Below are 11,230 nucleotides of genomic sequence, written 5' to 3' on the forward strand. Positions count from 1 at the left end.
TGTTCATCAGTTTAAAAATTTTGTTGTTTTGTAGAAACATGATGAAAACCTTCATTATCATTATTGATATGGTGAAGTTGGAATAAGCATTTCTTTTTTTTTTTTTTTCGGTACCGGGAATTGAACTCACCACCTCGTGCATGTCAGAAAGGTGCTGTATCACTGAGCTAAATCCCCAGCCTCAAGCATTTCTTCTCTTTTAGAATGTGGAGAATAGCCCAGAGTTCACGGGATAGAGAAATTGGAAATGTTTTTGATGGTTAATATTTGGCTTTGTAAAGTATTTTCTCTCTATTTTATATAAATAAAAATAAATTACTATGTGTGTGTATGTTTGGCTTATTCAAGAATGAGGACTTAATTATGACAAATTAGATGCTGAAGGCCACCAGCTTATTGCCTCAGCATCAATGGGGCATCTTCTCTTAATAAGTTTCATGGTGTTACTGAGAGAAATACAGAAAAGAGTTTAGCTGACCGTACACGAGGTCCAGAAGCACCTGTGACCTAAGAAAATCTGTGGTATGCAAGGAGAGACTGAAAGGATGAATGAAAAGGGGAGACAAGAGTGGAGGAAGGTGGTTCGAGGCTGGAGGAACCCAGTGTAAATTACCTGACAAAGGAGCTTGGAGTCTTAGGAACTGCCTGTCCCCCAGTGGGAGGTGATCTCAGGGAGTCTGCATGCTGGTGCTTCAGAGTGTGCAGGTGGGACGAGAGGCCCTGCCTAACTCGGTGCATCTGAGAATTGGTACACTGAACCTTACATTTTGAACTGCTTTTACCAACATGTTTGGCCTCACAAAAATACCAGAAAGCAGCTCCACCTAAAGCCGGCATTGAAAGTGACCTGTGCACCTGTCCCAGCACTTTCAAGTGGAGTGCATGAACTGAGGCATTAAGGTCATCGTGCACAGTGAGTGCCCAGGTAAGAAGGAAGTTATCCATAAGGAGTGGTGGGAGGCATAGAATACCCTCTGCTCTACACTACTCCTTTGCCAGGGGGACCCTGAGCCTGTTCCACTTAGAAAGTAATCCATTCCTTTGTGTGTACTCTGGCTAATACAAATCAAACTTTAGTTTTTGTGTGGTTGTGAAATGAATGAGAGTAGGACTGGCTTACCTGGAACAGCAGCTGAGAGGAAAGCAAGCTTTGGGTGCTGTGAAACCATTTTATTTTGAAACAGGGACTGAATCAGTAGTCCAGCCTGGCCTCTTGCCAAGGTCCTCCTACCGCAGCCTGCAGAGGACTGGAATAACGGGCATGTGCCGTGCCGCTACACCTGGCTCTCACAATTTTTTTGCACCCTGTTTGCATCTACTGAGGAAATGTCCCTCATTCTGACACTGAGTAACTTAGCCCACAGTGGGCACGATTACTTAGCTTTCCTTGCTAAGCAGCACTTTATCTGATGAGGTTCTCTTGCTCCTCAAATGTATCGTCATGTCTGAAACATCCCAAAGTTAACAATGCAATCTTGTAGCAGTTCGCAACATCAAGTTAAGCGTGATTAGAACCCGGCACTTTGTAAGTATTACAGGCAGTTTTTATACACTGAACATATGTGATCACTCTTTACATGTTTTAGGAAACCAACGCATGAAAAGTTGTACCTCATAGAGCATGGTAACAGACCCAGTTGGAGTCAGCTACTAAGTGATGGGCCCGGGAGAAGACCCTGATTATGAATTAGTGTGAAGGCTTCGCTGTTCCATGCCTCCAGCCTGAAGTTGGCTTTGTGTCCCTTAACTCACCTGTCTTAACACTACTTCCCAAAAGATCCCAGGTAGTGAAGAGAAACGTTGCATTTTGGAGATTGGGACTTGCATTTACGAAGTGACAGAATAGGGAGACTAGAGTGAGAAGACTTTAAGATGTGCTCTTGGTCTTACAGTCATTCCCCAAAGGAAAGTAATTACTATGTGTAACAAACACATCCCTATACAATAAGGAAACAGTACTCTATAAGTCTTCTGGATTACAAATCATAATCTAAATTGTGAATATTTACATTTCTTCCCAGTTGTGTTTTTATGTTCTGTTCACTCAAATCATATTTTTAAACACTTCTAAAGCTGTTATCAGTATACTTTTAGAAAGGTAACTGCAATTAAAAATGAGAAAAACGGTATATTAAAATATATGATTGTGATGCTCATGTCAGTGCTAGTCTTCTGCCAGTTTATATTTATAATAATAGGGTACGTTTTGGTTAAACATTGTATATGTTACTCTTCATATTTTGCTTCAGTTTGACCTTTTAAAGTAAGATGCTTCCCCTTTATTAGCTGAGTTAGTGGTTCATATTTGTCTGGACTTGCACTCTCAATAAGATTCTCATTTTCTTTCCTATTTAAACAAGTAAGAGTGCCATGGTAGGTTAGAAAGTGCTTTGTCAGTTTAATAACATATTGATTTGTTCTTTCTCATTGCCAGTCAGGGAAGGAAAATAATCCTAAAAATTTCTTTTTCCCACAGGGAATAGCATCAGATGATTTTCTGAACCTGGATCTTTTGAGTCTGTTTCGTTTTGAGTGTGTGTATGCTCACATTTTCTCAGACTATTATGTTCTCTCCTGCATTCACAACTCTTAATTACTTTATTATTAATTTTTAGCTTGTGTATTCCCACCCAGTGTTTGGAGCACAGTGTCCTTCTTTATATCATCTCAGGTGCATTTTGGAATAGTGGAAGGAAATGAGTTAAGCAAGCGTGGTAAGCCTCAACCTGGAGCAAACAGCAGTGTTAGTTCTAGTGTAGTGCTGAGCAGAATTCTAGTTCCAGAGCTGTTCCTTCCAGTTGTGGAGTTCAGGCATGTTATTGAACTCTATAAGCCTCAGATTGCCTCTGAAATTCGGTGTATGAGAAGTGTTTTATAGGATTGGAAGACTGGCTAATTTGTGCAAAGGATGCAGGTCCTCAATGCCAGGAGTGCACTGACGCTTTTAAAATTGCCTATTATTTCCATAGTCATTTCAACTGCGGGGGATACTGTTAGCCCTGCTAAATTTGTTTCTAATTGGAGAGATAACAGAGCGTGTGCCACATTCTAGGCTGTGGAAGAGATAAGCCCTAAAAGCTCCTTAGATAGAAACTTTAAAATAATATTTTCATGTGCCTTTAGCTTTCTCAGCTGAATGCAACTCAGCTTCTATAATTTGCCTTAATGAACAACTCTGATTCTTTATGTAAGCCACTGCTGTCATTCTTAATTTTACCACTACCCAAAACCTCGATCTGCCTTAGACTTTCCAAGAATAAACACAAAAACCCTCTCTCATTCTCTCTCTGTCTCTCTGTCTCTCGCTCTGTCTCTCTCTCTGTCTCTCTGTCTCTCTCTCTCTTTCTCTCCCTTTCTCTCTCACACACACACAAGCAGACACACTAATTTATATTCTCTCTTAATGGAATGGAATCCCCAACTCATGGCAAATATGGTCTGGTATGTTCTGAGTTTTCCAACTTCAAAAAGGATCTCCTTATGGCATATAATGTTTATATTCACTAGATATCAATAAAAATGGAAAGGGGAAAAGGCAAATTAGAGGAAGAGAGATGAAGGAGGGAAGGAAGGGGAAGGGAATTACAAACAGTAACAGCCTATATTATGTACTTGCACACATTTCTTAAGATGATTATAAAATACATACACTGCAAACATGTACTACTAAAAAATTCAAAAGAAAAACAAGGTGTCATCTTTTATTTTCAGAAACTCCCTGGACACTCAATACACCTATTTTTCAACTGTTTCTACCTGCACTAGCACAAGAGCACAGGACCTTTTCCATCCTTGAGCCAGATGGAGATCCACTCTAGCTTACCCGCAGTTCCAAAGTCCCTGTTGCAGGTTGGGATCTATTCCAGACTGGGTATCTCAAGTCGGAGGCTCACCACCATTATGCCCAGCCTCTGCTCAGTAAGATGCTTCGCCTACTGTCTCATTTAGCTGCCTTGCAGTTATTATCAGGTTACCTCCCTGAAAGATGATCAGTTTCCTAATTCCTCAGTGTTTTGCTTCAAAAAATGTATCCAAGAGTGCTCATCTCGAATTCTCCCTTTTCCCCCTTGTTGCTGGCCTTTAGATCCATCTGAGGGAATATCTTATGTCCTTGCTTATTGGATAACTACTATTTAAACTCTGAAATGTTTTGGACATTAGATTTAGCCTATATTTTTATATTCTGTGCTACTGGCCAAGAGCTTTCTAAAGAACAGCTGCTGCATAAATATTTGGAACTAAATCTGAAAGAGTGAAAAGGTGTCAAATTTATTATGATTTTATTTCAACTACATTGCTAAAAGGAAAGCTAAGTCAATTCAGGTGTATGGATTTCAGATTTACAAAGATTAAAAAGGATAATTACAATCAAGACTGTAACACCCTGTGTTTATTGTTCTTTACTTCTAGATCTCAACATCTTTTTGTGGGTAGCAATTTATTGCATCACAAAATTCACATTTTTATATCATGGTTCTGGACCACGAAGAATCAAGTATTTTCAAATTCATTAACATAATATCAAAATTCTAGCTCTCCAATCTGCCACTCTCCAAGAAAAGTATTGTTCACGCCTTAGACAAGCTTACAGTGTAAAGCTAAAGGTAATTAAAAATTTAAAAGTATTGGAAATGAAGGAAAAGAAAATTTCTAGCCGAACGTGGTGGTTCACGCCTGTAATCCCAGCACTCGGGAGGCTGAGGCAGGAGGATCATTGCTAGTTGGAGTTCTGCCTCGGCTGCAAAGTGAGCTCAAGGCCAGCCTGAAATGCATAGTGAGACCCTGTCTCAAAAAGACAAAAAAAAAAAAAGAAAATTTTTACCCACAAAGTGACCATACAGTAAAGAAGTACAAACATGCCCTACACTGTGTTCCTACCAGCTGCGTGTTTGCCCTAAACTAATTAGAAGTTCGAGTGTTTTGTTTAACTCCTCCTGAGGAATATGGCTCAGATTTCAGAAGGACTAGTTGGAGCTATAGGACAGGAAAGGAGAATGTCACCTGGTCATAAAAGTAGTGTCAGAGTGGCTGAACCTCTCTCCCAGGTTTTTTTTTTTTTTCACTGACATCTCCCAAAGTCTACACAGAATGGAATGTTGCGAGGGGGTAGTGACAATGGCCTTGGAAAACTCTATCCTTCAAAACCAGGGTGAATTCAGAGATGCACTTTTAATTTATAAAAAAAATAGAAGAAAAGCATGAGTGGAGTAGGACAAAAAGAAAGGTACCAGCTGCAATGGGGGTGAGGTGGTGGAACCTTTAGGAAATAGGGCCTAGCACAAAGTAACTAGGTCATGGGAGTGTAGCTTTAGGAAGAGATACATGCTGCTCTTATGGAAAGTGTTAGTCCTTGTGAGGCTGGGCTATTATAAATGAGGCCATCACATGCTTTTAGCCCCTTCAGCATGTGGCTGATGCACTTTCTGTATCTCTGATACACTGTCACAGTCAGGGCACTCTTGCCAGGATACTGGCCCTGGAGGCCACCCAAATCAGGAGGTAAATAAACCTCCTTTCATTACAAGGCAGCCAGGCTGAGATATTTTGCTCTAGTAACGGGAATGAGACTACCATGCTGCTCCAAACACTTTCGGTTGCCAACCCTCATCATTTGTAACTTTTGAATGGGCTGCTCCATCTCATCTTTGGACACTGGGTACTGCATCTCCATTGCTGCCTTCCTAGTTAGAAGAGCTTCACATACACTCTCAGTGAGGGATGCGGCCTCAGAAAAACTCACACTTTCCTTCTCTAGGTGCTTGGAACCTTCACAGGTCCTGCTTATGAAACACCTGCAGGAACAGTGGTGCTAGGAGGCTTGTCTGAAGTTCCCAGAGAATGTCAAAAATGGATGTGCTCTCAGGGAATCTAACGGAAACAGCAGAGTAAAATAGGCAGACATCTTGTTTATCTGCTTCAAAATGTTAAGCACTTTTAAGACTCTATGTCTCACGTCTGGCCTGGAGACATTTCTCAGGAACCCAGAGCTTACTATTCTGACTTTTGGGAGTGATGAATGCAGCCAGGAAGTGCAGGCAGTAGATTGGCCGTGAGAGCAGGTGATACAAGTGCCCATATGCACCAGCAACGAGAGACTCTTCTTTGGCTTTTAAGGTGCTGCTTCTGTGGGTTTCTGTGAGGACACTGCTCTATAAAATCCTTGGGTTCTTGTTCTTATTCCAGCTTGTTGCCTGGACACCCAGTGGAGGAGGCTGTAGAGTATCTCAGGAGTAGCCTGCCCACCCTGTGTGTTACTGACTGGGTGGAGGGCACGGCTCACTCTGCTCTGAGTGGAGGAGTTCCTTTATGCTTTATGCTCTATAAAATCCTTGGGTTCTTGTTCTTATTCCAGCTTGTTGCCTGGACACCCAGTGGAGGAGGCTGTAGAGTATCTCAGGAGTAGCCTGCCCACCGTGTGTGTTACTGACTGGGTGGAGGGCACGGCTCACTCTGCTCTGAGTGGAGGAGTTCCTTTATGCTTCCCCTCAGGATTGTCAAGTGAGCTCTTGGTGGGGCCTGGACAGCTTCCATTGCTGCTTTGAGACTGACACTTTAATACTCTGTGGGACTCAGACAAGTACAAGTGTCCCTCCGTGAACTGGAGCTGCCAGGGTATACCCAGGACTGACAGCTTAGCAGAGTCTATTTCCCTGGTTTCTTCCTTTCCTAGATCTTTACTTAGGTCTTCTTCTGGCCCCCATGCAGGGTTTTAGTCTTTCTCTTCCACTGAGTCATCGTTGAACTTTCAGACTGATAATCTCATCTCTTCTAGCCCTGATGGAAAATGTGACAGGCATCCATAAAATGCATAAGTTACAAGTTAGTCTTCACTAATATAAAACTTTTCCTTTAGAAAAGTCATCATGAATGAATGAGAAGGTTTTCCACAGAGTAGGAGAAATTATTTTCCAAACACATGTCGTATAAAGTGCTACAATGGTAACATACAAAGTAAAGTCCTCAGTGTTATGAAATAAACTCAGTTAACAAAATGACACAGAGCCAAGGGACTCTTAATCAGAGAGGATATATAGATGATAAATAAACACATGAGAAGTTGTACAAATTTTTAAGTCATAAAGGAATTTCAATTTAAAACAATAGCATGATACACTTACACACTTATTTGAATGACCCAAATCCAAAATACTGACAACAGGAAATTCTGGTTGTGGTTTGGGACTTTTTAAGGCTCTCTGAGGATGCCACCAAGAGGTGGACTCTGGAAGCGTCCCCTGTATACAAGAGAATAGGACCAGAGAGACTTTCCTTTTCACCCAAAAAGGTTACCTGGGACATTGTGGCCGTTCTCATAAGCATGCAGCATACCTGTCAATCTAATCCTAAGCATTAAGATTATGGTCACTGACACTGTTTATGAGTGGGGACAAAGCTGATATAGCCAATCCAGGTCCCAAGTGATCTAGGCATCTGGCCCTTATGCAAAAATAGTGTTTGTAAATTGCTGATTGAGAAACTAAAATGATAAATATTAGAATACAGTTTGAAAGTTTATTATAAAACTATACACATTATTATCATGTGATTCAGCAATTGACTTCCTTGGTATTTATGCAAAGAAACTGAATACTTTGACCACATGGAAAACTCCACACACAAATTCAGAGCACCTTTATTTGTAACTGCCCAAATGGGGCAGCCTCCAACACGTCCTGCAATACAGGAATCAATCTGTGCACTGTGGTACACCCAGACAATGGAACAGTGTTCAACAGTAAAAGCAAACGGCCTCTCCAAAGAAGAATGAGGTTTGAGGAAATGTAGATGTATGATGCTAAATGAAAGCGGCAATTTTAAAATCTACACAGCCAATTATCTCTATGACATGGAGGCGAAAGGTGAAACTGTAGAATTTCTGAGACAAGCCGAGTGTGGTGGCATACATCTGTAGTCCCAGCACTCAAGAGGCTGAGGCAGGAGGAACACTGTGAGCTTGAGGCCAATCTGATCTACCTAAATGAGTTCAAAGCCAGTCTGGATTACATGCTCAAACTGTCTCAAGAAAAAAAACAAAACAAAACAAAAACTGACGAGACAAATCAGTGGCTGCCCAGGGATTAGAGAGAAGACAGAGATGAATAGTGGAGGTATAGAATATTTTTAGGGCAGCGAAACCAGTTTGTATGACTCCTTAGTGGCAAATACCTCATTATGCATTTGTGGAAACAGCCTAGTGAACAGCACAAAGAATGGACACTGATATAAACTGTAGACTTGGGTTATAATGACATTGTGTAAATCCAGGTTCATTATTGTACTCAATATATCACTCTGGTGTGGGACATTGTTCTGAAGACGGTTGTGTCTATGTGGGAAAGGACACAAATAGAAACTCTGTACTTTCTGGTTATTTTTCCTGTGAAAGTAAAACAATTCGAATGAACATTCAAGAAAAAAAAAAGCTGTGTATTCTCAGAATCTCTTCTTGGCCTAGAATGTACAGATCAAAGGCAAGGGGCTAGACTGTAGGTTTTTCCTTCTTTTGGTGTTAGGTTATTCCTTTGGTCCTCTCTTAGTCTCCTTAATTTCAGTTCTGTCTGGGTCTGGGCTTGCCTTCTTTCTTGACTTGAGGATCTCACTTTCTAAGGGGCCTACACTCTCTAGGGCACCATAGTAGGAAATGAAGGTGACTTGATCTGGCCATCGCTGACCATGATCTCCCATGAGTGACAACCACTGCAGACAGATTGAAGGCCCTGGAGGAAATGTTCCACTGAGGGTCCTAACTCAGGTTGCTGCATCTGACTCATTACACAGCATAACTTTCTGCTCTCTGAAGAGCTTGGGTCACCAAAATCAGACATGTCCCTCACTTCTCCCATCCTCCTGAGGAAGATATGAGGGTGCTTGTCTGACAGTTACTGCTGAATCCCCCATGTCTAACAGCACGGATAATTCTGTGGGGTTCCACTCACAAGGGATTGATGGTTCTGCATTCCTTAGGATATTGCCCCCCTGTGGGTCTGAGTCTGCACACCTTGGAACAGACTTTTCAACTTCGTGAGGTCTCAGAAGTAGAATTGAGGTTGTGCCACAGCATCGTTTTAGAGAAAAACACACAATTTTCTGAGAAGCCTGAAGAGTAAAGGAGGAAGCCTTTAGACTTACACTTTGCCTGGCATGCTGCACCCCTAGAAGGAACTATCTTTTACCTGGGTCTACCTCTTTGGATAAACACCTGGGTGGAAATTCCACTTTCCTAGCATACAGCTCATCAGTTTCTCTATGCCAAATCTTGCAGAAATCTTCTGAGGAGTAATATTTGGTGAAGATATATAATACAATGCAGAGACCCTCAAGACCGGTATGACTTTAGTGGGAAAATCATGGATTTAGGCTTTCTACTGAAGAACCAGAATTATGCTTATCTATTAATCTTTTTTTCGTGTTCTAAGAGGTATGATAGAAAATAAGCCTAGGATCTTTTGAAATTATCTGGCTTTGAATGTATGGATAATCATGTTGTTACTAAACTTTATGTCTTGCATTCTTTCTCACCTGTCCATCACTTTTATACATTCACTGTTCTGGTTATGATTTGTAATCTAGAAGATTGATCATTGAGTTCTGTTTTCTTATTGTATAAGGATGTGTTTATAGTAATTATTTTTCTTTGGGGAATGACTGTAAGACCAAGAGCACATCTTAAAGTTTTCTTATGTTTGTCTGCCTATTCTGATCTGTCACTTCATAAACGCAAGTCCCAGTCTCCAAAATAGAACGCTTCTCTTCATCACCTGGGATCTTTTGGGAAGTAGTGTTAAGACAGGTGAGTTAAGGGACACAAAGCCAACTTCAGGCTGGAGGCATGGGAACAGCAAAGCCTTCACACTAATTCATAATCAGGGTCTTCTCCCGGGCCCATCACTTAGTAGCTGACTCCAACTGGGTCTGTTACCATGCTCTATGAGGTGCAGCTTTTCATGCGTGAAGTTGGTTTCCTAAAACATGTAAAGAGTGATCACATGTGTTCAGTGTATACAAAATGCCTGTAATACTTACAAAGTGCCAGGTTCTAATCACGCTTAATTTGATGCTGCAAACTGCTACAAGAAGATGGCATTGTTGATTTTGGGATGTTTCAGACATTTTGGTACATTTGAGGAGCAGGAGAACCTCATCAGATAAAGTGCTGCTTAGCAAGGGAAACTAAGAAATCATGCCCACTGTGGGCTAAGTCACTGTGCCAGAACGAGTGAGATTTCCTCAGTACATGCAGAGTGCAAAAGATCTGTAAGAGCCGGGCATGGTGGCACAGCACCCTGGAGGCTGAGGTTGGGGGATCCTGGCAAGTTAAGAGGCCAGGCTGGACTACTTTGTCAATCCCTGTTTCAAAATAAAATGGTTTTACAGCACCCAAAGCTTGCTTTCCTCTCAGCTGCTGTTCCAGGTAAGCCAGTCCTATTCTCATTCATTTCACAACCACATAAAAAGTAAAATTTGGTTTGTATTAGCCAGAGTATACACAAGAGAATGGATTACTTCCTAAGTGGAACAGGCTCAGGGTCCCCCTGCAAAGGAGTAAAGTGTGGAGCAGAGGGTTTTTTTGCCTCCCACCACTCCTTGCGGATAACTTCCTTCTTACCGGGCACTCACTGTGCATGATGACCTTAGTGCCTCAGTTTATGCACTCCACTTGAAAGTGCTGGGACAGGTGCACAGGTCACTTTCAACCTTCACTTCAGGTGGAGATTCTGATATTCTTGTGAGGCCAAAACATATGGTAAAAGCAGCTTGAAATGTGAGGCTCGGTGTTAAGGTTTGTTCTTATATCTCCCTCCAAAACCTCAAGAGGTCATAGTGTGAGTGTTTGACACTGGGATGAATTCATGGTGCAATGGTAGGATCAAGGGCACTACGATTAAGGGTGTGAGTGCTACCTGCCCAATGTAGCCTGAATAAGGTATCAAGGATAGTAAGAAGTGTGGCCCACCCTTTTTACTTTGTTACCTTCTACTCACCTTCAACTCTCTTCTCTGTGATGCCTGTCTGCCATCCATCCTTCCTTGGAACCAGCTGTTTATGGACTGAAAACTGTCAGGTAAATAAGCCTTCCTTCCTCTAACTTTGGGTGTGCTTTGTCTCAAAAAGAGAAAAGTACCTAAGACACTCAGTATATCAATTCTCAGATCCACCAACTGAGGTTGCCCTGTTTCTAGCCAGTCTGAAGCACACATCAGTCTCCCTGCGATCACCTCCCACTGGGGGA

The sequence above is a fragment of the Chinchilla lanigera genome, unplaced genomic scaffold (assembly GCF_000276665.1).
Source record: "Chinchilla lanigera isolate Chin_1 unplaced genomic scaffold, ChiLan1.0 scaffold00130, whole genome shotgun sequence".
Taxonomy (NCBI): domain Eukaryota; kingdom Metazoa; phylum Chordata; class Mammalia; order Rodentia; family Chinchillidae; genus Chinchilla; species Chinchilla lanigera.